Source organism: Tiliqua scincoides, chromosome 1 (assembly GCF_035046505.1).
Source record: "Tiliqua scincoides isolate rTilSci1 chromosome 1, rTilSci1.hap2, whole genome shotgun sequence".
In the NCBI taxonomy this organism is placed as follows: domain Eukaryota; kingdom Metazoa; phylum Chordata; class Lepidosauria; order Squamata; family Scincidae; genus Tiliqua; species Tiliqua scincoides.
The window spans coordinates 296516820-296541586 of record NC_089821.1 but is presented as its reverse complement, the minus strand read 5'-3'; the positions used below and the strand labels follow the sequence as shown (position 1 = coordinate 296541586).

The 24767-nt window shown below is 43.4% G+C and overlaps 1 pseudogene; it reads left to right on the top strand.

The window, feature by feature from the left end:
• Positions 1 to 16046: 16046 nt before the first annotated feature.
• On the top strand, positions 16047 to 16163 carry LOC136637626 (5S ribosomal RNA; annotated as a pseudogene).
• The last annotated feature ends 8604 nt before the right edge of the window (positions 16164 to 24767 follow it).

Genomic DNA, 24767 nt, shown 5'->3' with positions numbered 1-24767 from the left:
CTTGCATGCTTCATATATTTAAGGTACTTGGGTCTCACTCATTCCGATCCAATTTTCCAGTGCTGGTGCAGTTGTGCAAGTGGGGTGTACGCTGCATCCTGCAGTGGAGGGGCCGTCACTGAGGCCTCCTCAAGGTATAGGAACACGTGTTTCTTTACCACGGGGTTGCACTGCGGCTTCACCAGAGCTGGAAAGTTGGATAGGATTGGGCCCTAATTCAGCCCTAGAGGGGCGATCAAAATTGTTATGAGGTGGACACTGAATTTAAGGCACATACAGACCAAGGCACCCAGATGACTAGAAAAATGCCCTCAGATTGGACATCTTTTGTCTCTGGATATCCAGGATATAGAACCTACTTAAGACCCACTAGCAATATCCAAGCAGACAGACTCTGTCACATTTATTCCTAAGGAAAGTGTGCAGAAGCTGAAGTAGTGGCAGGAAGAGGGAAAGTGGGCAGGGAAGTGGTAAATTGAAGTCCATTAGCGCCAGACCTGGCAGGGTCCAGCATTTCTGTCCAGACTCTGGGCTGCCGGCTCTGTCCTAACTCTCTGAAGCTTTTGATTCCTCTTTGCAATGCGTAAATAAATAAGAAGCTGAAGTCAGTTCAAGGGTCACTATTCCAGAATGACCACTTTTGTAAACAGGCCTTCTGAAAGATAAACTTTGGTACAGGACTTTAAGCTTCTGACTCAGAATCTTTTGTGCCATTGGAAGGGGAGAAAAAAAGAACCCAGCCGGATGGGAATCCGGTGTACCGTCCAAAATATTAAGACATTCCTGGTTCCATGCATGCAACCCATATTTCAGGAAGAATTTAAAAGGGCCTGTAATCTTCCCCTTTCATATCCTCCTTCAGAGACATTTAAATTCTGTTTCAGAGCTTGTCTGTAATCAGGCAGAATGTTTGCCTTTGGAGCCAACAGCTGCTCCTATCCAAAGATAGGCAACGTCTGTCACTCCATTTCCGACAAATCCCCCAGTCTTTCTCCCCCACTGAAGACAATATGAAGCACTGCTATCTTTGGCCCTGTTCCCGAAATCCTTAACAGCCATCGGCAAAAATATGACTATCATTTCTACATAAGCAGCATGCAAGTGCTTCAAAGAGTGGGCTGCTTTCATCAGTTTCTTCCATGATTGCCAATATTTAAAAATGCTAAATTTCTTTGGCTTTCAACTTCCCGAGGCTTATCCTGATCCAACTTGCCAGTGATGTGGTTGCATTTTGCTAGCAGGGAACAGCCAGCTACCAGTACCTTAGGGCCTGATCCGATCCAACTTTCCAGCACCGGTGCAGCCGCAATGCAGCCCCATGGTAAGGGAACAAATGTTCCTATACTTTGAAGACTGCCTCCTCACCACAGGATGCAGTGCACACCCCATTGGCACAGCTGCACCAGCATTACAAGTCATCCACATCACAACAGGTGTTCTTAACTTTCAGAGCACCTACATAAAGTTTGTGCCCCCAAGACAAGCCTGTCTGAAATCTCCACTCCACAACCAAAGTCCTTCTCTGGGTCCCCTCCAAAGTTGAGGTGCTAAAGTTATGGGTCAGCCACCTGGGACAGTCATGCCTGGCTCAGTCTCTCTTTGTTTTTAGGCAGATGGTGAAAGCCTTTGGCCTGCCTTAAACTGATTTGGGCTTATGAAGTTTAATTTTATTAATAAGGTTCTATTTTCTATGCAGATTGTTAAATATATATTTTAAAGGTAGCCTTTATGTTTTCTTTTCTTGAAAAAAAGTTCAAACTTCTTATGACAGCAAAAAAAAAAAAAAAAAAAAAAAAAAAAAAAAAAAAGAAATCACTGGCCATGCCCTGACCTTGTCTGGATGACTTTAAGAGGGGATTGGAAAAATTTCTGGCGGAAAATATGGGTTATAAGTCATAGTAGGTATGTGCAAGCTTTTGGTTTTAGAGGCAGGCTGACTCTGATTGCCAGATGCAGGGGAGGGCACCGGGAAACAAAATGGTTGGCAACCTTCAGTCTCGAAAGACTATGGTATAAGCCTACAGCACCCTGTATTCCCAGGCGGTCTCCCATCCAAGTACTAACCAGGCCTGACCCTGCTTAGCTTCCAAGATCAGACGAGATCAGGCATGTGCAGTGTGTGCTCCCTGGAACATTTGGTGGGCCTCTGTGAGATACAGGAAGCTGGACTAGATGGGCCTTTGGCCTGATCCAGCAGGGCTCTTATGTTCCCTTTAAATCACCTTCTCCTACACAAGCTGTAGGGAGTGGACCGTTGAAGAAGTGATACAAAATACTGCTGAAATGAGGGTAAGAACTTTATCGGCATGTCTTCATGTTCAAGGAGGAACTGGCAAAGGTTAGTTTGCTCTTTATCAGAATCGCTGTTAACTGGAAAAATGCTTGCATACTGCTTATCTGAGCCCTGTGGGCCTTATTTTCCACCTACTTTGTAACTTACAATATTGTAATTTTGAAAGTAGAACCACCGCCAAACAGAATGGAAAACAAGGGTTAGCAGTGAGCATAGATCCAGAAAGGACTATGAGAGTAAATTAAACAGAGTTGTATCATGGAAGATCCTTTCTCTGATTGCTCCCCACCAGTCCTCTCTAGTTTGCTGCAAACAATAAAACAGGTGCAGAGGAAGTAAAAAGGTTACTAGAAAACATTTTACTTACAGTTTTAAAACATATATACCTCTCTGTTGTTCCTAGACCAGAGTTTCTCAAACTGTGGGTCAGGACCCACTAGGTAGGTCACAATCCAATTTCAGGTGGGTCCCCATTCATGTCAATATTTTATTTTTAATATGTTAGACTTGATGCTGCCATGGTGTGTGATCTGGGGAAATGTTACAGATCTGTACTTTGAACAGGATACTATGTATATGTTTTTAACAATGATAGTCAATGGGACATACTCCTGGGTTAGTGTGGGCAGGATTACAGCCTAGGATTGTTAAAAATTTTCCTGCTTGATGATATCACTTCTGGTCGTAACATCACCTCTGGTGGGTCTTGACAGATTCTCATTCTAAAAAGTGAGTCCTAGGGCTAAAAGTGTGAGAAGCACTCTCCTAGACTATTGTATGTGGCTGCAGAAAGGGTAACTGTTTTCTAAATTTCCACCGCTACTGACTAGGCAGCCCAGAATTGGGTGTGTGAAAGAAGGAAAAAAAACAGCTCTTGGACCCAATTTATTTGAAATGATGGTTGAAACAAATGGAGCCGAACAAAATTCTAGTTACCAAAACCACCATAATGAAAATGGCACCATAGGGAAATCTGGCAGGTCAAAGTAATGGCAAAAAACACTGGTGAAACAAAAACATATTTCAGCGTCAGAGCCAGAGTGATGGAGTAGACAGAATACCCGTCTTGGCTGTCCTGACAAGGACCAGGGATCAAATCCCTGTCCTGCCATGAAGCTCAATGGGTAGCGTTTGTACACTGTCAGCATCACAATCTCATCTACATCAAAAGGTTGCCCTGTAGACAAAATGGAATCGTCCCAAAGCAGTTTAGAGGGAAGGCAGAACATAAAAGACAGAACTAGAACCTTCTAGAACCTTATGTGAGTTAGGAACTGAGAGCAGCCGTAAAAAAGAACAGCAGTTTTCAAATGAGCAACCTGGAAAGACCAGAGGTCACTTTCTCTTAGGGGAGAAAATGCAGATTGGAAAAATTACTCTTCTTAATTGTCCATGTGAGTCACTGTTACATAAAGTTCTAAAGTCTAGTGGGAATCAAAACCTTTATCAGTGAAGAAAATGTCAGAAACAGCCCTAAATCTAGACAACCAAACAGCCATGAGGACCAATCAGGTTTCTAAAGTGTCTCTGGTAGGAAATCTTTGGCGAAGATTATTCTTATAATTGGATGATGCTCTATTTGTAGCAAAGTCCACAAGACATTATCTTTCTACTTAAATTCTACCCTGCATGTCTTACTTTCCCCAGGGTTGGTAAGAAATCTTAAGAGATCAGTGTCAAACCCTTTCCAATATATATTTTTTTAAAATCACAGTTTGAGGGGAAAAGAGTCTTAGACTGCTTTCTGCACACACAAAAGATTCCCCCTGCCCCCAGAAGTTGGGTGAACAAATGAAATGATACTTATACAAACTGATGTTTGTTTGGCACAAATATTATTTAACAGCCGCAGGAAAATCTGAACCATATTGTTCAAAGGGTCTTTAGGCTCCCAATTCCAGCATCAAACAAAGTCAGCAGGAAAAGATCTTATTACGTGTCAATCAGTGAGAGATGAACCAAAGTCTGACTATATTTCTGTTCAGATCTAGTATGTTTCAAGAATGTCTCTCCCAATCAAGACAATCTCTGTTAACTTTGGGGAAAGTAATACCCATGCAAACGGCAAGGGATTAAGTTACCAATTCCATGGGTGCTCTCAGCTGAGAGAAGCAGTAGTCCAATAGCAGAAGGCCCCCTCCATTGGTACTGCAGATGCAGCGACGAATGGTTGACAAATGTGCACAAGACATCAGAGTCCCTGACCACTGCCAGAGGAGGTACATTGGTGGGGGTTGGGCAGTCAGTGGTGAGGTGGAGTAATGGGCATTGTGGAGGGGAAGAAGTGGATCCAGCAGCAGTCACACATGCCAAATCCAAATCCAACTGGCTCTTATTGGACTTATGCCAGCTATATAGCTGAGGTAAGTCTAAGAAGACTCATAGGCCAGTGGTTTCCAAACTTTTTCGACTGGCAGTTCCCTTGACCTACCGGGCCATTGGCCATGGCTTCCCATTAGGGGTTACAATCCTACACATAGTATAGGATGGCAGGTTTTTTGCAAGGATTCTGCAGCTCCCTGGGGAGCCACAGCTCACAGTTTGGGAACCACTGCCATAGGCCATCAAAAATATCCCTTACCTCTTGCAGACCGCTTGATCGCTCTCCCACCATAGTATGCCATGTGAACCTCCATGGCACAACTCCATGTTACAGCATGGCAGGGATAGGAGTGGGCTGTGTGGCACTGCCCTGCCCAAGTTAAAGATTTACATAAATAAATTTCTTGCCTTTTTGGCAGCTGATAATTGCTAAATAAAGGGGGGCACTAGACCATACAAAATACTAGGAATTAGGGAAATAAACCTTCAAATATGTTGGGAAAAAATCCATTTGGAAGAATGTTTCTAGATCCAGACATTTTTTATACCTTCAAAACAAACACGAATCAGATTTTCCAAAAGCAACAATAGTGTCTGAGGAACAAGAAAAACTCTAAATTCTTACTACATGCTAAACTTTTCACAAGGACAAAGAGCTTGAAGAAGGCATGTTAGTCACGTCATACAAAGGGCAAGAAAAATGGCTTGTAAGGCTCAGAGTCTGCAAAATGAATTTTTTTTTCCTTAACGAGGTATTTCTTGTGCACGAATTTTAAGGTTTTGCTGGACAGATGAAGATTGATTCAATTTTACCCAACTTTAAATGGTTGGATGGAAGATTTAGAACATTTTGAAAAGTTCTTGGAAGCAGTGGTGTAGCTAGAGGGGGTGCAAAGCACTAAGTTTTGCACACAGCCTCACCACACCGTGCAGGCAGCCATTCCTTCTCCCCTTTGGAGTCATTCTGGGTGGTAAGAGCAAAATGGAAGCGTCTGGTTTGCTCCCATCGCCCGGAATGGCTGCAAAGGGGAGGGGCTGCTTGCAAAGGGGAGGGGCTGCTTGAAGGTGAGGCTTCCTTCAAAACTTAGTGCTTTACACCCACTGCTACGCCACTACGCCACTGCTACACCACTGCTTGGAAGGTACTATTTTACTCCATCTTTACTGCTAACACCACCACCATCACCCCAACTGCAGAGGGTGTTATATAAAAACCAGACACCCAGGATGGCCAACATAATTTTAATCTTCCATCAGGACTGAAGTGTACCTCCAATTTTAATTCAGAAATAAAGGTGGTCTCAAAAGTTATCAAAAGACTGAGAAACACTGGGCCAAGTGGATTAAACTGTTTGAATATCTTTGACTATTTGGCACCTCTCCTTCTGTTATTCACAGAATACAAAAGGGACACACTTTGATCACTAGGAATCCTACTCTGTCCTCAGGTTTTAAGATTTTAACAGGTATTTCCCACATTCAGGCCCAATCTTACGGACTAGAAACACGGCTGAGGAATTTTTTTAATTACAAAAATCAGCCCAAAATAGGACCCTGAATTCTGTGACTAGTACCAACTTTTGCGATTGGAGATTCACAGAATACACAATAACAGAGTTCTGATAAGACTGTTGGTTTTTATAAGAAGCACCTCACACTATATTTCATGAGACAACAACTGCTTAGGGCAGGGAAAGTACAGTAGCTCTGTGATGCAAAGAGAAAGAGTTGTGCTTTCTTAGTCTGGATTGTTGTCATTCTACAGCAAATGTGAACAAGCTGGCAACTGACATTCTCTATGAGGATTGCCCCAAGGTCCAGATTGCAACATTTGACAGCCACAAATGGCAAAACGGCTCATCCCAGCCTCAGAAATGACTGCAGTGACCCATTATAAAAGCGTTGACTTTCATTGCCTATTATACGTGTGTGTGTATATATATATTAAAAACAGACTCTCCCTTTCCCTAACTGCAGTCAAACAGAAGAAATGCTGACTTTTAGTTCATGATGATTGCTCAGTAAGACATATGCAATCCAATGCACACTTTCCTGGGAGTAAGCCCCATTGAACAGAATGGGACATATGTCTGAGTTGACGTGCATAGGATTGCACTATAGAAGCTGCTTTATATTGAGTCAGAGTACTGGTCCAGCTAGCTCAGGTCTGTCTGACTGTATTGATAGGTAGCAACTCTCCAGGACTTGGGGGAGGGGTCTTTTCCAACCCTACTTGGAGATACCAGGGATTAAGCCTACACCTTCATCAGTTGCTATACCATTGACCTACAGAAGCAACTGAGGCAGTGGAGACTGGCGAGGTAGTTTGTTAGGCAAAGCCATCAGTGACCACTGCATGGAGGAATCCACCCCCCCCCCCAACTGCCATGCAGTAGCCACCAGGAGAACATAACAACATAAGAACAGCCCCATTGGATCAGGCCATAGGCACATCTAGTCCAGCTTCCTGTATCTCACAGTGGACCACCAAATGCCCCAGGGAGCACACCAGATAACAAGAGACCTCATCCTGGTGCCCTCCCCTGCATCTGGCATTCTGACATAACCCATTTCTAAAATCAGGAGGTTGCGCATACACATCATGGCTTGTACCCCATAATGGATTTTTCCTCCAGAAACTTGTCCAATCCCCTTTTAAAGGTGTCCAGGCCAGACGCTATCACCACATCCTGTGGCAAGGAGTTCCACAGACCAACCACATGCTGAGTAAAAAAATATTTTCTTTTATCTGTCCTAACTCTCCCAACACTCAATTTTAGTGGATGTCCCCTGGTTCTGGCACTGGGCACCACAGCCAGCACTGCACAAGTACTCACTTTTTGCACTGACCAAGCACAAGCTGATACTGTTAGCAAGGGCGAGCATGCAGGTTGCAATTGTACAGCTGCGTGGTGTTAGCTGTGGCATCACCCTACCTCCATCACCACCTCCCGGTGCTCAGCTGTGAAGTAGGAGTTTCTCGTCCCCCACCCTGTCCACCCCCTTGATCATCACATAGTGACTGTTGGTAGGTTTTAATGAACAGCAACTGGGTATGCTACAACCATCTCAGGCACCATCCAACTGCTTAGTTGACTGGCCGATTCTATAGGGGGGGGGTACTCCATAGAAGCAAGTCAGGACACATTTATCAAGAAGCAAGTGGAGCCAGTGCTGCAGGTAAGGGCAGAAAATGTGTCATCCTCAGCACCTGGGTTCGCATCCTCAGATTTACAGATTGACATTTACAGACAGGTCAGTGCACACATCAAAGTATAAACCCAACAGAAATATTATAATATAAATAATCTGCAACAGCAGGACCCGGGGGGGGGGGCGGAAGAATGGAGAGAAAAATCTGTTGTTCCCCAAGAGAAAGACTGCAAGAGAAAAACAAAATGCCTGTGACTATGTCAGAATTTTTAAGATTGGAAACAGCAAGGGTGATTCCTCCAAGAAGTGTTGATAGGAGGGATACTGTGACCATGGATATAGCTGAAAAGCAACTAGCTGACACAATTAAATATTAACTTGCATTGCCGTTGCGATAGATTTCAAAACCATCTATGGCCGTTGTGTTGGAAGACAAAGGCAATGGAGTGGCAATTTCAACACACGTTGGTAGAAGGCTTCCTTCCAAGTAACCATTCGGAGGACTGAGCTGTAAATGTCCGACTGCGAGGAGTGGGGTCTGTTTTCTCACTAAGGATTTATCATATCTTTGAACCTGTTGGTCTTAGATGCTGAAGAGAAATCATTAATACAGAACCAAAGTTGGGTATAACCTTGGTAGCTGACAGGTTCATATGTCCATATATGTAAACACCCACAAATGTGATCATTGGCAACAAGGGCTACTCCAATTTCTTTCAACTTTCCATCGAATGCATTAAATATTTCTCAGTCTGCTCCTAAACTAAGCCTTGGTTAGTTTATCCTAATCCTCTCAAAATGTGCCTTGAGAAAATCCAAATAATAGGATTAAACAAACAAAATTCAGCCAGCAGCAATCCCTTCTTGTGGCAGTTGTAGATGTTTGCTCTTGTTGGAAAAGTTTAAGGAGTCTATCAGCCTGAATAGGCAAAGTAATCCATTCCAATAACTGAAATGCATTTACCTGCATCTTGATTGGCAGAACCCTTGCTTTTCTTTGATGGAATAAAGATATACCTAAGCACTTTGTTTAAAAACATTCAAATTTATTTAAATTATCTACAGCGCCCAGAGCTCGCCTTCAATTTAATCAGTTAGTATAAACTAACGTAGGTCTGGTGTTGCAAGAGTTATTAACATAGATAATACTAATTCATGATGATGCCTCCGTCAAGCAGAAAAATTCTGTCCTTTTGACCTCCTGTCCTCCAATCAATGTTAAAATGGGCATAATGCTTATGTAACCTTTTTGTATTATTTATTGCTACCTTTTTTGTTTGTTTGTATGCCTAATATGCCAACAAAGGTAAATAAAATGAAAATATTTAAATTATTATATGGGTAGCCCAATCCTAACCTGCCCTAGAGTAGGCAGGCAGGCTGGCCTGTGCTGAATCCAAAGCAGGACTAGGGCTGGCTGCGGTACAACTCAGGGCAAGGGGAAGTACTCCCAAGTAGGTATGTATAGGATTGTAGCCCGGAGGTGTTGCATAAGTGCCATAAGGCAGCAGGCCGAATGGGGCTACTCAGATCTGTGCCATCTAAATAGGTGGCACAGATCTGAGCAGTCTGGCATTAGGCCAGCCTGCCAAGGACAGGGTTAGGATCTGGTCTAAGTGCTGGATCCTGGCACCACCTCCTCCCAAACAGGTCTGCCCAGTATAGGCAAATTACAGCTTTGGGAAGAGAGATTTTCACTGGGAAAATGGTGCATTGGAAATCCACAGCTTTTTGTTTTAATTCAAGAGAACAGAAATTTTTTTTCTGTATGTGGTTCTAAGTGAAGACGTGATAAGAAGGAGATAGCGCCCCTTTGGCACCAGTGCTCTGCTCAGTGCGCACATTATTTTCTTCCCACTCATCAACACTCAGCTTTAAATGACCAATCCGATGTTCAGCTCAATCTGTGCCTTACGCAGAAACATTGTGAAAGCATTTGCTGAATGATCCCAATGCTATTGAACTAAATTCTGTTACTGTACACTGGAGAGTCAGACTACAAACCCAAGTGGTTTCAGTGTCCATAATATGCAGATGTTTTACCATGTGTCTGTCCTCCTTTCAAAAAAGAGTACAGGTCCAGAATCTCTAACCACGCATTTTGGAATCTATGGTTTTAATTAACCGCAAGTTCCAAACCCATGATGGAAGTCACCCCTAAGCTCCAAGACACCACCAAAGACGCTCTCCAGTAGCATCTGGGAGACTTTCTAAGGTCTATAGAGGCTGTGAGTCAGAAAGGCTAAGAATGCAACTGGAATTATATTCTGGTCATGTTCAGAGTTTCTTTGGGTCGGAACCTGCAGATTTCATTATCCCCAAGTTTCAGTATCGGGGGGGGGTGTGTCTGTGAACAAATCCCCTACGGGCACCTAGACTCCACCTGTATTCCATTAGTTGCCAGAATGGTTGCTGCTCATTTCCCCTCAAGACTAGGAGAAATCGTAATGCCCCAAGGATGAGCATGGCATAATATACTACACAGATCCGGATGAATCAGGATGAGCCGAGTGCTCAAGGGCCAAAATTCACAGAAGCAGGATGGATGAAACTCCCTAAGAAAACAGATATTCACCAGGTTTCCCCACAGTGGCCAAGTGGATGCCTCTGGGAAGCTCAGAAATGGGAAGGAAAGCAAATGGTCCTTTCCCACCGTTGTTTCTCATTGTTTAGAAGTGTACTGCCACTGCACATGGTTGGAAGTTGCTCACAGCCATCATGATTAGTAGCCACTGGCAGAACTACTTATTTTTTCACATTTTAATACTGACTTTCCTCCAAGGAGCTCAGGGTGTTGTACATAGTTCTTTCCCCCGCTTTTGTCCTAGCAACAACCCTCTGGCGGAGTGAAAGTGACTGGCCCAAGGTCACTTAGGAAGCATCATGACTAAGCAAGGATTTGAACCTGGATCTTCCAGGTCTAGGTCCAGCTCCTGAACCACTCCTGCGCATCATGAGCGCTAGTATGCAACCAGTCTGCTCTTGTGTTCTTTACAAATGCGTTGGAGAATGGGTAGAAAAAGCTTTGCGAGTGAAGGCTTTGTGTATTCAGGAAAGGGGGCATCCTCCTGGGATTAGGCACCAGATTCCTCATGTTTCTCATCCATTGCTTCAAGCAATTCCCACTCTACAAAAGATGGATAACGCTACTCCTAAGCCCTTATGCTCCCTGAGGGACACCAGCTAAATTCCTGCACCTGCAATGACGCAATAACAGAGATTTTCAAGCCTCTTTTCAATAGATATGCTGTAGCTGCACAGCATTGAAGAAATCCACCAATTCAAAATTAAGTTCTATTGAGCAATGAATCGAACTATTTCTTTAGTTGCTGTTGCTCTCAATATATATCACATTCACATAATCTAGCATGAAAGAAACTGAGGATCTGAATACTCCCCTGGAGTCTACGAGTCTTGTACATCTTTCAGAAAGTCCATAAAAAGACACATTTCTTTACAATATTTTCATGGATGCTAACAATTTACTTTGAAATCTCTGTGCTTGCTGCTATGCCCCAACCTCTTCTCCTATGGTTTCTGAGGTATGTCTGACATATGCAGATTATAGATCTCTGCTTGGTTTTTTGTTTGTTTGTTTTTGTTTAGTCCCAAGCAGACAACACACAGGAGTTTAGGATTAGGATATCCTAACACAGGATATTGTATTAGTTTTAGGTTCCACTGCAGCATTAGTCAACAGCTTGCACTTTTACTGAAAAAAGATTTATGTACTGTTTCACTGTGTTTCTGTTGCAACCTAGTTTCACAAGCTCTATTTCTCAGGGTCAAAAGGAGAGAAGGCGTTGACAGCGTACTTGGCAGTTACACACCACATCTTTTGTAAACAGCAACTGTATGAGTCTTGATCCAGATCAAGACTGTGGCAGAAGGAAAGAGAGAGGTCCCTTTTGCTGTACTACTGATTGGGTTTTAATTTGGACAAGAAAATGAAGGCACGAAGCGCAACCACAAAGCATACAGTAAACCCCTCGTCTAATTTCGCCTTAGATTATATGAGTTTATAATCTAGGTCAGGGGTCTCCAATCTACAACTTGGGGGCCACGTCCAGCCCACCACAAGTTTTTATCCAGCCCTCAGCAATTTTTTTTTTTGTTAGAGCATTTGCTAATGTTTGACATTTTTACTCATTATATATCATTTCTTTGTTTAACTATGGCATTTTTTCCTTTGTAATTGTCATATTTTCTTTCATTCTGAATCATATCATGCTGATAACAAAAAAAATCCAAGTAAAATGTATTCATTCATTTAAATTTCATTCATTCATAAAACTTTTTTTTTTTAGCCCGCAAAAATGTGTAAAATATACAATGTGGCTCCCATCACCCCCCTTAGCGACGTGATCCTGGGGATCGCGTCGCTGCCTCCCTCCCCTTCCCCTTAAAGGGATAGGGGAAGCGTTACACAAACTGGTGGGTCGCGACCCACCAGTTTGAGAACCACTAGAATACAGCTATTTCAGCATGGTTTGTTTCACTGCATTCTGCATGAAATTACACACTGAATGATATATAACATTCTGATATATAACACTCTGTCAGCCTGCTTCTCCGGGGGCTACATTGGCTGCCCATTCGTTTCCGGGCCCAATTCAAGGTGCTGGTTTTGACCTTTAAAGCCCTATACTGCTCTGGGCCAGGTTATCTTAGAGATCGCCTACTCCCGTACAATCCGGCTCGTCCTCTCAGGTCATCAGAGAAGGCCTTTTTACAAGTGCCGCCGCCTAGGGAGGTACGTGGGGCGGCGGCAAGAAATAGGGCCTTCTCAGTAGTGGCACCAACGTTGTGGAACTCCCATCCCCTTGACTTGAGAATGGCTCCCTCCCTCGAGACCTTTCGGCGAGGCTTGAAGACCTTGTTGTTTAACCAAGCCTTCTGACATTATGGCCTTTTTAACATCTTTTATATATCTTTTAGTTGCTTTTTTACAGGCCCGATTCCTCTGCTGTTTTTACTGCTGTTTTATGCTCTTTTATTCTGACTCTTCTGACTACTGTTTTTATGGGTTCTGCTAATGTGTTTTTTAATATGCTTTTATCTGTTTGTGAAATTATGTTTTAATCTGTTTTATATGTTAGCCGCCCTGGGTCCCTTTTTGGAAGAAGGGCGGGATAAAAATAAAGTTTTATTATTATTATTATAACACAATGGTAGTACTCAAAAATGCCAAGATTTTTAAAATTTTGGCCTGGAGTGGTGTTACCCCCTCATGCACATCATCCAGTGCAGCCTGCACCCCCTCATCCCCTAGCAGGGGTGTGACGTCTCTGACAGTGAGTTCTATCAGTTCTTATTGCATTTCTATCCCCAAAATTCAACATGCAAAACCTTTTTCTAAATCTTCACATTGCAGAGCACTGATTTTAGACCCTATTCCTGCAGGTGAATTGCACAGTCAGGAAGCTACCCAGTATAAGTAGGAAACAGAAATGTTCTTTATCAGGGTCTAGACCACTTTTTTCTCAGCAGCAGACCGCCCCAGCCCCGCACCTGGGGCAAAGGTCTGCAGTGGTGCCCCTCGTGGGCTATCGCCACCCCCCCACAAAAATCTGCCCCCCATCCACTTACCTGAGGCTCACAGAGCCTCCTGTGACCTCCACCCACATCAGGGAAACCTCTCTGAGGTTCCCCGACGCTATAAACTGTGCTTCCGGGAAACTGGAAGCACAGTTTCCGCCCCCATCGGGATCCTCAGAGAGGCTTCCAAGGGCCCTAGCGCCCCGCGCCTGGGGCTTTTGCCCCATCAGACCTTATGGTAGGTCCGCAACTGCTCATTCTTAATGCTCAAGTCAGCCAAACAGGTTACGGGACAGCCATTCTTGGTAGCTGCTCTCAGTTCCCCAGTTCCCATCCCCATTCGTTTCGAGTTCTAGTAGTGCAACTAGGTTGGATCATCAGCTTTAGATAAAAGAATTTCTGCACTTTCCTTGCTGACATAAGCAGCCCCAAACCCAGCTAAGAGCATTTTTCCACAGGCAAAGTAACATGTTTTTTATTCAAGCAGGCATATGGTGCCTTTGTTAGCCAGAAGGCTGCCTTAGAGAAGAACTATTTTAGCAATATTTATAAACACGCCTAGGCAGTCTCTCTGTACGCAAATGCTTTGATTTTAAGTTTTTGAGGAGGCCACACACTGTTAACCAGCTATCCACAGCTAATTTTCCCAGGATAAACCAGGAGGAACCAAGAGTCTATCAGTTTGAAGATGCTGAGGATGTTGTATCTGATGTACAGGCAACTCTACTGAAAATGGACAGGTCCATTAGGAAGTCCAAACAAAATCTAAACACAGATTTTTTTTTTAAACAGATAAACATTAGGTTTACCAAAAGTAATTTACTTTTACAGATCAATTCAGGTATAAAAGTGTTCCAGTGTTAAGCAAAGCATTTGCCAAAACACCAGCATTCCTGATGTCTAAGAAAAAAATATGTTCTTCTTGCTGGAGAATGTATTTGTTACAAAGTCTTATTGAGTAAGAACTTTTTGATCTCTCTCTCTCTCTCTCTCTCTCACACACACACACACACACACACACACACACACACACACACACACACACACACACCTCTGCAGTGATTTCTTCCCCATAGCCTTTAGTACTTACTGTACAATGTTTACATGTTTTTTTAAGGGGAGGGGGAACCCGCACATACACCATAAACCTTTGCTAACTAAACAGGATTTTGGGACCCACTTTTTAAATGTTAACACTGAAAACAAACTAAGGTGAAAACAAATGAGAAAGTCATGGCACACAGCTGGAGGCTCAGAGAAGGCAGTGCTCATGCAAGAGAGGAGATTGTGCTGTGCTGGAACCATTGTGGTCTGCATGTTGAACTTGCTCCAGGAAAGCCAGGTTCCAAATCCCTGCTTGCTATGAAGCTCACTGCATAAAACTGGCCACTCACATTCTTTCCCAGACCCATGACTGCCAAATAGGTGCAAAGAGGTGAATGAACTTTGAAAACAGCCCTTCAATCAAGGGTCACAGCTTTGTTTAAATATTATATATTGTATATATATTGGCAACCTTCAGTCTCGAAAGACTATGGTATCGCGCTCTGAAAGGTGGTTCTGGCACAGCGTCTAGTGTGGCTGAAAAGGCCGATTTGGGAGTGACAATCCCTTCCACACCGGGAGCAAGTGCAGTCTGTCCCTGGTCTGTCTCCCTGGCTATGGGCCTTCCTTCTTTGCCTCTTTGCCTCAGACTGTTGGCCAAGTGTCTCTTCAAACTGGGAAAGGCCATGCTGCACAGCCTGCCTCCAAGCGGACCGCTCAGAGGCCAGGGTTTCCCACTTGTTGAGGTCCATCCCTAAGGCCTTCAGATCCCTCTTGCAGATGTCCTTGTATCCTTTGTTTAAAATGAAGCAAGATTTAACAATGCAACTGAGTAGATCCAACAAGCATGGAAACAGCCTTTCATATTAGGAGTTGTGGTAGTAACCACTTCCAGCCCATCTCATTCCAAAACTGGGTTTAACTGGGATGAGAGAATGCCACCACTATCCAAGGCCAGGGAATACCAGACAGAAGGAAGCTGCCTTGGGAAAAGTTCCGTCCCAAAAGAATGGAGAGTCCCCACTCCCCGGGGGCTTCAACGGCAGCGAAGGATGGTGGTTTGGGAAGATGGGGCAACCAACTCTCGCTAGAGTGAACTAAGATCAGGCAGGTCAAAATAGTAATAAGAGAACACACGCATCAAAAAAAGCAATGGGCGAAAAGACAAAAGGCAATCATGGAAATGTAAAGGAGGGTTTAGGTGGATGGTTTGGGCAAAAAAAAATTGCACAGAGCTTAAAAGGCAAGTCAAAAACAAAACAAAACATTAACATGGCTTTCTGGGACTTTTTCCACCCTACATACTCACGATAGTTCTCCAGGACCTTGGTCCTTCAGCCATACCTAGCCAAGCAAGTACTGCATTCATTCCCCATCACTTCATGCCACACACTGTATAAGGAACCAGGCAGATGTGCAAAGTGGGGTGTGTGTGCCCCCTTGTGGGCATTAACAAGGTTTTCTCCATGGGATTGGTGACCAGAGGGGCACCTTAAGCCTCCTGAATTTCCCCACTCTTGGAAATCAAATGGGCTTCACAGTCCAATGAGCTGGCTCAAAGCCAGGTTTTTGGTGTACTGGTCCAGGGAAGAACAGCAGCAATCAAAAGAAGGGAATAAACCAGGTGATCATATCTAAAAAGAAAAAAGGGAGGGGGAAAAAATAAGGGTTTTCAGCATAGGAGTCCCATTGTCAGTTTGGCAACTGTTACCCTGCACATGCCCGATCTTGTCTGATCTCGGAAGCTAAGCAGGGTCAGGCCTGGTTAGTACTTGGATGGGAGACCGCCTGGGAATACCGGGCGCTGTAGGCTTATACCATAGTCTTTCGAGACTGAAGGTTGCCAATCATTTGTCAGTTTGGGTCCATATAAAAGGGTGCTGCATGGGATAAGCAATACTTAATGCCTCAGGATGCACATGTTGTGATCAAGGTTGGAATATTTCCATTTGTACCACTCCTGACAGGTGTTATTCATTTATCGAAAAATATACCCAAAACGTCTCACTTCAAATGAAGTGATTACCATGCTCAGTTCTGACACCTCCCGTTTGGGGGAGAAATGGAAAGACCGAATTCAGACTCCCCATAAAACTGCCTTCCCCCCAAGACAAGTTGGTAGTGTTCAAGCTGACAAACTGGTTGACAGGAATGTGTACAGATCTTCATGTACAAGTCCCACCACCACACACAAAGATCTTCAGAGTCACAGTGATCAGAACCAGTGATGGCTTATTGGGTAGGGACCATCTGCATTATATAAAATGCCTCCTGATTTTAGAAATGGGCTGTGTCAGAATGCCAGATGCAAGGGAGGGCACCAGGGTGAGGTCTCTTGTTATCTGGTGTGCTCCCTGGGGCATTTGGTGGGCCGCTGTGAGATACAGGAAGCTGGACTAGATGGGCCTATGGCCTGATCCAGTGGAGCTGTTCTTATGTTCTTAAGTCACTAGGGTTTTCGTCACCCAGTGTGGGAGACCAGTGTGTCACCTCCATGATGGACCTTCTCCCATGCAGTGGGTGTGGCAACACCCTGGGCAGTGGAGTTGCTGATGGTCCAGTGCCCTACCGCTGATGTTTTTATTGCTATAACTTTTGAAAGAATAGGGATAGGTTTGTTTCATTGCATTCCTCATGAAACTGCACATCAGATGATATATAACATGGTGATATTTGAAAACACTAAGATTTAAACAATTTTGGTTAGCAGTAATGTCACCCCTCTGTGCACGTCACCCAGTGCAGCCCACATCCCCCTAGTAATGCCACTGCCCTTGCAAATACTGTTTTCCAGGGGCCCAACGGTGACAGATAATTCCAAACTCTTCTGAAGTCTGCTAGGCATCTCCGTATAACCTTATAAAGGGAGACCTTTGAGATGTGATGCAGAAAGGCTACCTAATTAGCACTGCATTTGGAAACTCAAATGCAGCAGAGTTAAAACGTAGCAGCACTGGGCTTTCTTCATCAGATGCTCTCAGGAAGACTCCTGTTTCACTGGACTAACGAATGTCACACATAATTAGGTCACTAATTTCAGAGGTTTACGTAGGGTTGTCATATTCCAGTTCACCAAATGTAATTTGCATATCATGCAAATCATTTGCTAATTATGCAAAGTGAGTAGCAGATGGTTAAGTATCACTGCTGCATTTCCACTCCAAATTTTGTTGGCTTATCGGAAAAAAATGTATATTCCATCCATCTTCAACTGGGACTCAAAGTGGGTTACAAAATTTGTTTAACACAAATATACTTGTACACTGGAAACAGCAGCAAATAATCAACAAAACAATCAGAGAACTATCAAAACTTGGAAGTACAAAATATTTGAAGACCTGACAAAAACCCCAAGACTTTAACTAGCTGCAAAAAAAATACAGATAAGAGGCAAACTACCTCCTTCCAAGTCTGCTTTGCAGCAAGAAAATGGTCCATTTGGCTTGTCTTCAACGCTGTTGCACATAACATGCATGTATTTATTTTCTATAATATTTCAACCCCACCTTTTGCCATAAAATGACTTCAAGGCAGTTTACAATGATGTGTAGAAGCTCCCCTACTTAAGAATAGGCTAGGTTCCAGGGACCTGTTCCTAAGTACTATTGTACTTCAGCCCAACATCACTCCTGAACATGAAAAAATGCATTTACTGTACACCTGCAACACAGCACCTTACACTGTGTGTTCCTGGCTTGAACCACAGGCTAAGAGATCTTGCTGGAGCTGGCTGGAATAGGTTGGTGAGGAAGAACTGCTTTTGTGTTTGCTTTTTAAACAAAACGGGGGGACCGCAGAGAACTTTGCTTAAACTCTGCAGGGGACTTTGCTTAAACTCAGCTTTAACCTTACCCTCCTTCCTTTTCTTATCTTTGTTGCCAGAAATTTGAGATTCAAAAACTGTACAGAAAGAGTTTCTCATTCCTGCAAAAGGGCATCCAAATAGTAAGAGTGGATGGTGTGGTTTTGCTACTCTGTTCCTGGGATGTGAACTGCCTCCATTCAGGGTATTTTCGAATTAACACTCCTCTGCTCCCAATCATGGTGCCCTCACTATATCCTGAGATACTCCCAGTGCCAATTTTTGTAAATTGGAAATACTGTATGTAAGCATGTATGAAGTAGGATAGCTTCTGTAGCAGAATCCTCAAAGGCCACATAAAAAACTAAAAAAAATAATCCGTGAGTCCAACAGCAGAATCCCAAGTGTGCCTACTCAGAAATCAGTCTCACAGAATTCAATGAAACCTACTCCCACACAGGATGCAATTCTACCATACTTAAGGCTGCAGTCCATCCTATGCATACTTTCCTGTGATTGGTGTTGGGGCTCATATTTCCCAATGGCCCTACTAATAAATGACCCTCCACCAAACTCCTGCAAATCTTGCGCTGCAGGCAGCACACTGGTTGAAAATCATTGGTCTAGGCCAGGGGTCCCCAAACCCCAGCCCGGGGGCCACTTGTGGCCCTTGAAGACTCCCAATCTGGCCTTCAGGGAGCCCCTAGTCTCCAATGAGCCTTTGGCCCTCTGGAGACGCTGGAACTCGCACTGGTCTGGTGCAACTGCTCTCAGTGTGACGGCCAATTGTTCAACCTCTCATGTGAGCTGTGGGACAAGGGCTCCCTCCGCTACTTGCTCTTTCACATTTGTGATGCAGCAGTGGCAGCGAAGGAAAGGTTGGCCTTGCTTTGTGCAAGGCCTTTTATAAGCAAGGCTACAGCAAGACCTTCATTCATTCATATAAGTTCCATTTCTAATATATTCATTTATGTACATTTATTCAAATTTGAAATGTAAATTAATTCTTTTCCCCCCCCCCCCCCGGCTCTCTGACATACTGTCAGAGAGATGATGTGGCCCTTCTGCTGAAAAGTTTGGACACCCCTAGTCTAGGCCTATGGTCTATATCTAATTAAAGTTATAGGTTCCGTTTTCAGTACAGCCTAAAAGTTTAGTTTCAAAATCAAAGCATGGGTTTAGAAAAAGGAATAACTGCGGGGTTTCTAAAAGAAACCCGTACCTTTCCAAGGGTCTGATATTTTCTTAATCTCCCTTTCGATTGATCTGGGGGCGGTCAGTCCCAAATTCCCTTACGCAAAGGCCGACACTCACCTCATCTCCATTAAATTAGCACTCAATATAGGTGTGTTGGTGACCTGGAACACTGCCTGATGCCAGTTAACATCCTCCACAAACCAAAACCCTTTCCATGCTCCTTGAGTGCTGAAACCAGAAGTCCCGCACTTCCAGCTTTCATGGCAGTGTATGAGGAGAAGGGCAAGGAGGCGAATGAGCTCTATTTTTCATTCTAGTGAGAGGGAAGCAGACCATTGCAGCTTGCACCAGCAGCAGGCTAGAGGGACCCCAAATCTGCCACCCACTTAGATCCCTTACAGTCTGCCCTCAATGCAACTTGTGTCAGGTGGCTGCAAGGATGGGCCAGCACTGACTCAGTGCAGTCCAGAAATTGATTTGGAACCCTTTCCTTGAAACAAGGCTCTCCTATGCGAATTGGCCACAAGAGAGAATTGAAGGCAGCTCACCAGTTACATACATTTGAAGCTCTCGAATGAGAAAGTGACAAAGTACTGCAGTAAATTGCTAATTGGGTAAGAGGCACTTTTTCAAGTGGGTGCTCCTTTTTTCAGCAGGGGGAGAGTAACTGGCCCATCTCACCCCAGCAGTGTCTGTTCTGGTGGCTGTCTGCTGGTATTCTTTTGCATCTTTTTAGATTGTGAGCCCTTTTGGGACAGGGAGCCATTTAGTTATTTGATTTTTCTCTGTAAACCGCTTTGTGAACTTTTAGTTGAAAAGAGGTATATAAATATATAAGCGGTATAATAATAATAATAATAATAATAATAATAATAATAATAATAATAATAAACAGGAAGCAGCATCTGGGGGAAGAGCCCAGAGTCCAACAACCTCCCCACCACAAAACCAAGCTGCCTAAAATAAAATACAGAAATTAAACACAAAGCAGGACACTTACTTTTCCAAGTAAACAAGCCATAAAAATTCTCCAAAGAAAACCAAACCACCAACAACTAGTGCTCTAATGACGATGACAGCAAAGTGAGGCCACCCATAGACTAAAGTGCGGTTTCCGGACAATTTTCTCCTCTCATACCCCAGAAACTTCTGTCATCCAGTGCATCTCTCTCTCTCTCTCTCTCTCTCTCTCTCTCTCTCTCTCTCTCTCTCTCTCTCTCTCTCTCTCAGGGTTGGTAGATGTTTTTGGGGAATGGGAGAGAAAGACTTCAAACTGCAGTTTGTTATAGAGTGGTAAAGGGCTCTGACGCTGGCTGTCAATCACAAACCCTATTATATAGTTCCTAGCGCTATCGAATACAGCAGAGGAAGATTTCAAGTGGATGGAAGGACACACAAAAAAGTGGCCTTTTCCCTCTCCATCTCATGCAACCTCCCCCTCCCCTGGAAATCCCAAACAGAGTTACAAGGTCCTGTTCCATGTTGGATGGAACTTGAACAGAAGGACCTTCTCTTTGGAACTGGATAGACATCATGTGGGATTAGTATTTATAATATGCCGAAAATTGTACGAGACTGCGCAGAAATAAAAACAAACAGGACTTGACTGCAAGATTACAATCTAAGAGTGCTTCTCAACATTAGTCCTCCACTGTACCACTTCACATGGTCCACCTATTCAAAGTACCACCGGAAGTGATTGGTAATGATGTCATCACCAGTTACTTCTGGGTTGGAAGGCCATATGTGACATGACAAACACCAGTAAGAGACTCAGGGTGGACAGGAGGGCTTTTACGAGCACTGAAAAGCATGCTTTGAAGCTATGCCTTCCAAACCAAGCCTTCTACCACTGTCTGATGTGTTATGTTCCTGGTCTTGGTGGCAGGTGTCCTGGGGTCCTGCAAGTACCACCAGACACCACCTCAAGTACCACTGGTGGTACCTGTACCACAGGCTGAGAAACACTGATCTAAGGTATGTTTTATACAAAAAGGATTAGTACAATGCCCATCATTTTAGGAACCCAGAATTGGCTTCATGAGCAAACCTATTTCAATGTGGTATTTATTTATGCATTGATACTGTGCCTTCCGTCTATCACGGATACGTAGCATGGCTGTCTATATCAGAAGCGGAGCTATTTGCAGGAGGTCTGGTCTAGAGGGTAGAGCCTCCGTCTGCCTGAAGATAACATCCACAAGATCGCCAGTTCGAGGCCACCGGCACCGTGCGACCTTGGAGCAGCTGACAAGCTGAAGCCGAGCAATTCCATCTGCTCTGAGCGTGGGAGGATGGAGGCCAGAATGTGAAGCCAGATTGGAATGAAACACCTTGCATGTAGTCGTTCTTGAAAGAAAGAACCTTCTTTGAAATTGTAAAAATCCCTATTTAATAAGGGATTTAATAAAGCCTGCCTATGTAAACCGCCTTGAATAAAGTCTTGAATAAAGACCAAGAAAGGCGGTATATAAATACCTATTATTATTATTATTATTATTATTATTATTATTATTATTATTATTATTATTTGCCAGCAGCTCCACTGGTCAGGCATACTGTACTAGCCAATGGGCCTTAGGGAAAGTTCCTTCTCAGCAGCAAAGGGTAAAGCAACTCATTTAGTTTTCCCTGGGCCATCAAGACCCTTGCTTTCACCCTGCCTCCAGTAGGAAAATAACTTAGGAGGGGTGCTTCTTTATCACCACATTCTTAAAATCCCAAGTCAATTTTTTTCTGTTTTTCACCAATTCATCACAAATGAAACTTGAAAATTTTAAAAGTGCTATCCATACAGAAATGCTGTTGAGAACTAAATAAAGGATTCCATTTAAAATGCTAAACTCTTTAAAAATAAAAGTCTGAAAAACATCAGTGTCTGTCCTTGTTCTTCTGCCTTGCTTAAGTAATTACTGCATTGGCTTCATTCTCCATGGTTTTGACCTGGCATGGTCAGAGCTCCTCCTCCTGGTTCCATCACCACATTGCACATATACCAAAGGGGAGGAGAGCTTCCAAGCTTCCTTGGAAGAAAGACTAAGGCAAATAGGGGGGCATACTCTATTTTCCTCATTGTATCATGATGTTCTTTGCACTGATCCTCTAGAGCAGTGTTTCTCAAACTGTGGGTTGGGACCCATCAGGTGTGTTGCAAACCAATTTCAGGGGAGGCCCCAATCATTTCAATATTTTATTTTTAATATATTAGACTTGATGCTCCCATGGTATGCAACTGCATTTGGGGAAATGTTACAGATCTGTGCTTTGAACAGGCTACTCTGTATATGCTGTTAATAATGATAGTCAATGGGTAAGTGTGGGTAGGATTGTAGCCTAGGATTGTTAAAAATTTTCCCGCTTGATGATGTCACTTCCAGTCATGTCATCACTTCCAGTAGGTCCTGACAGATTCTCATTCCAAAAAGTGGGTGCCAGTGCTAAAAGCGTGAGAACCCACCCACCATGAGCCAATTTCAGGTGGGTCCCCATTCATTTCAATATTTTATTTTTAATATATTAGACTTGATGCTACCATGGTATGTGATTGAATTGGGGGAAAGGTTACAGACCTGTACTTTTAACAAGCTACTGTGTATGTTCTTTTAACAATGATAGTCAATCGGACTTATTCCTGGGTTAAGTGTGGGTAGGATTGCAGCCTAGGATTGTTAAAAATTTTCCTGCTTGATGATGTCACTTCTGGTCATGACATCACTTCTGGTGGGTCCTAACAGAGTCTCATTCTAAAAAGTGGGTCTCGGTGCCAAATATGTGAGAACCACTGCCAAATGTCCCCCAAGTCTCAGGAAGTTTTTCAACAGATATGGAGGGGTAAATATTTTTAGATTTATACACCCTCTTTTGATCACAATGATCCACAACAACAACAACAACAACAACAACAACACAAAATGCCCCAAGAATTTCTCAGACCTCCACCCAAAGGCAGAAGCCAAAGTGTTTCTTTAAGCAACTGTTCTACTGGACAACACACAAAACCTGACACTTAGGAAGCACTGCCTGATGCCCATTCAAAATAAACCGTCTGTGCTTTTTTCCAGCCGCCAATTGTCTGGGCAAATTGCAGTCCTCTACATTTTTGGTCAGCTCCTTTAATGTGCTGGAAAAAATTATTGTGTTGTCCCACAGTCTTCTCAAAAGGATTTTTTTTTTTTTTGCATTGGAGCTCCTTTGTTACCATTCTTAACATTGCTTTTATGTCATGTATACCCGTAATTGTTGTGATGTATTTAGGTGCAGGAATTAACTGCACACTGTTCCCTTAAGTATATCCTAGCCTCCAGAAACCTCCCGCCTTCCCTAGGGAAAGCCATATGGCAAGCCTGTGTTAATAGCCCTGCCAGGGAGCCGTAAAATAACAGGCTTATTTTTTTTTAAAAAGGGGCATGTTACTAACACCTGTGTGGAACTTGAATCAGGAGTAGATTCTCCTCTGCCCTACTTCCAGTTGAGTGCATTTTGATTTGTTCCATGCTGCCCTTCATAATTCTCTGTAGTAGTGGCATGCAGTGTTATTGCTGCACTGATTCTTGAGTTTATCCCCTCAAACAGTTGGGACTGTAGGTTATTCCAAAAGGAAAAACTCATTGAGAGTCAAGAGCCCTTGCTGCTTAAAGTTTTCCAGTCTTCTCATTTCTCAGATTACAAATGTAATGACTCTACCCACCAAATAACCCAGAATTGACTTTTAATCTCATAGAAAAACACTGATCTGCCCAGCAACAAACCAGATCTGTACCAGGAAGGTTCTGGGCACTTTGTCATCAAGTAAATAGCATTGTTCAGTGTCCTTGCATGTGGGTGTAATAGTTTAATTGTACCTTCCCAAGTAGCGTAAATGCGCGATTTAGTTGCAAGTCAACATGCTTTAGTGATTACAGGTAGCAGAGTGACATCCCAGCCAACAATGGACCACATATACAATGGTGGTTCCATAAGACTAAAATGGAGGTTTGTATAGGTCTGTAGCCTAGGGAGCAATAGGCTATACCAGATTATCCCCACAAATGGCACTGTACACTAAGAATGTTCAAACAATTACAAAGCGGCTTAATGACCTGTTTCATAGAACATACCCCCATCGTTAAGCAACACATACCTGTTTATCAAATAACTAAATATCAACTTCTTTTTAAGAATTATCTGAATTATAAAAGAAAACTCACTTCAAGCAGCAATTTAAATCAGGCAAAACCAGTCCATCCATCATGGTTCCTATTCCCTTACTGCATGGTAGATACTTAAACTGGCAAAGGGTCTTATGGGGCATTTGGTGGGCCGCTGTGAGATACAGGAAGCTGGACTAGATGGGCCTATGGCCTGATCCAGTGGGGCTGTTCTTATGTTCTTAGAAGGGTGGGTCAAGCATTGGGAGCAACAGGAAAGGTATGAACTAGA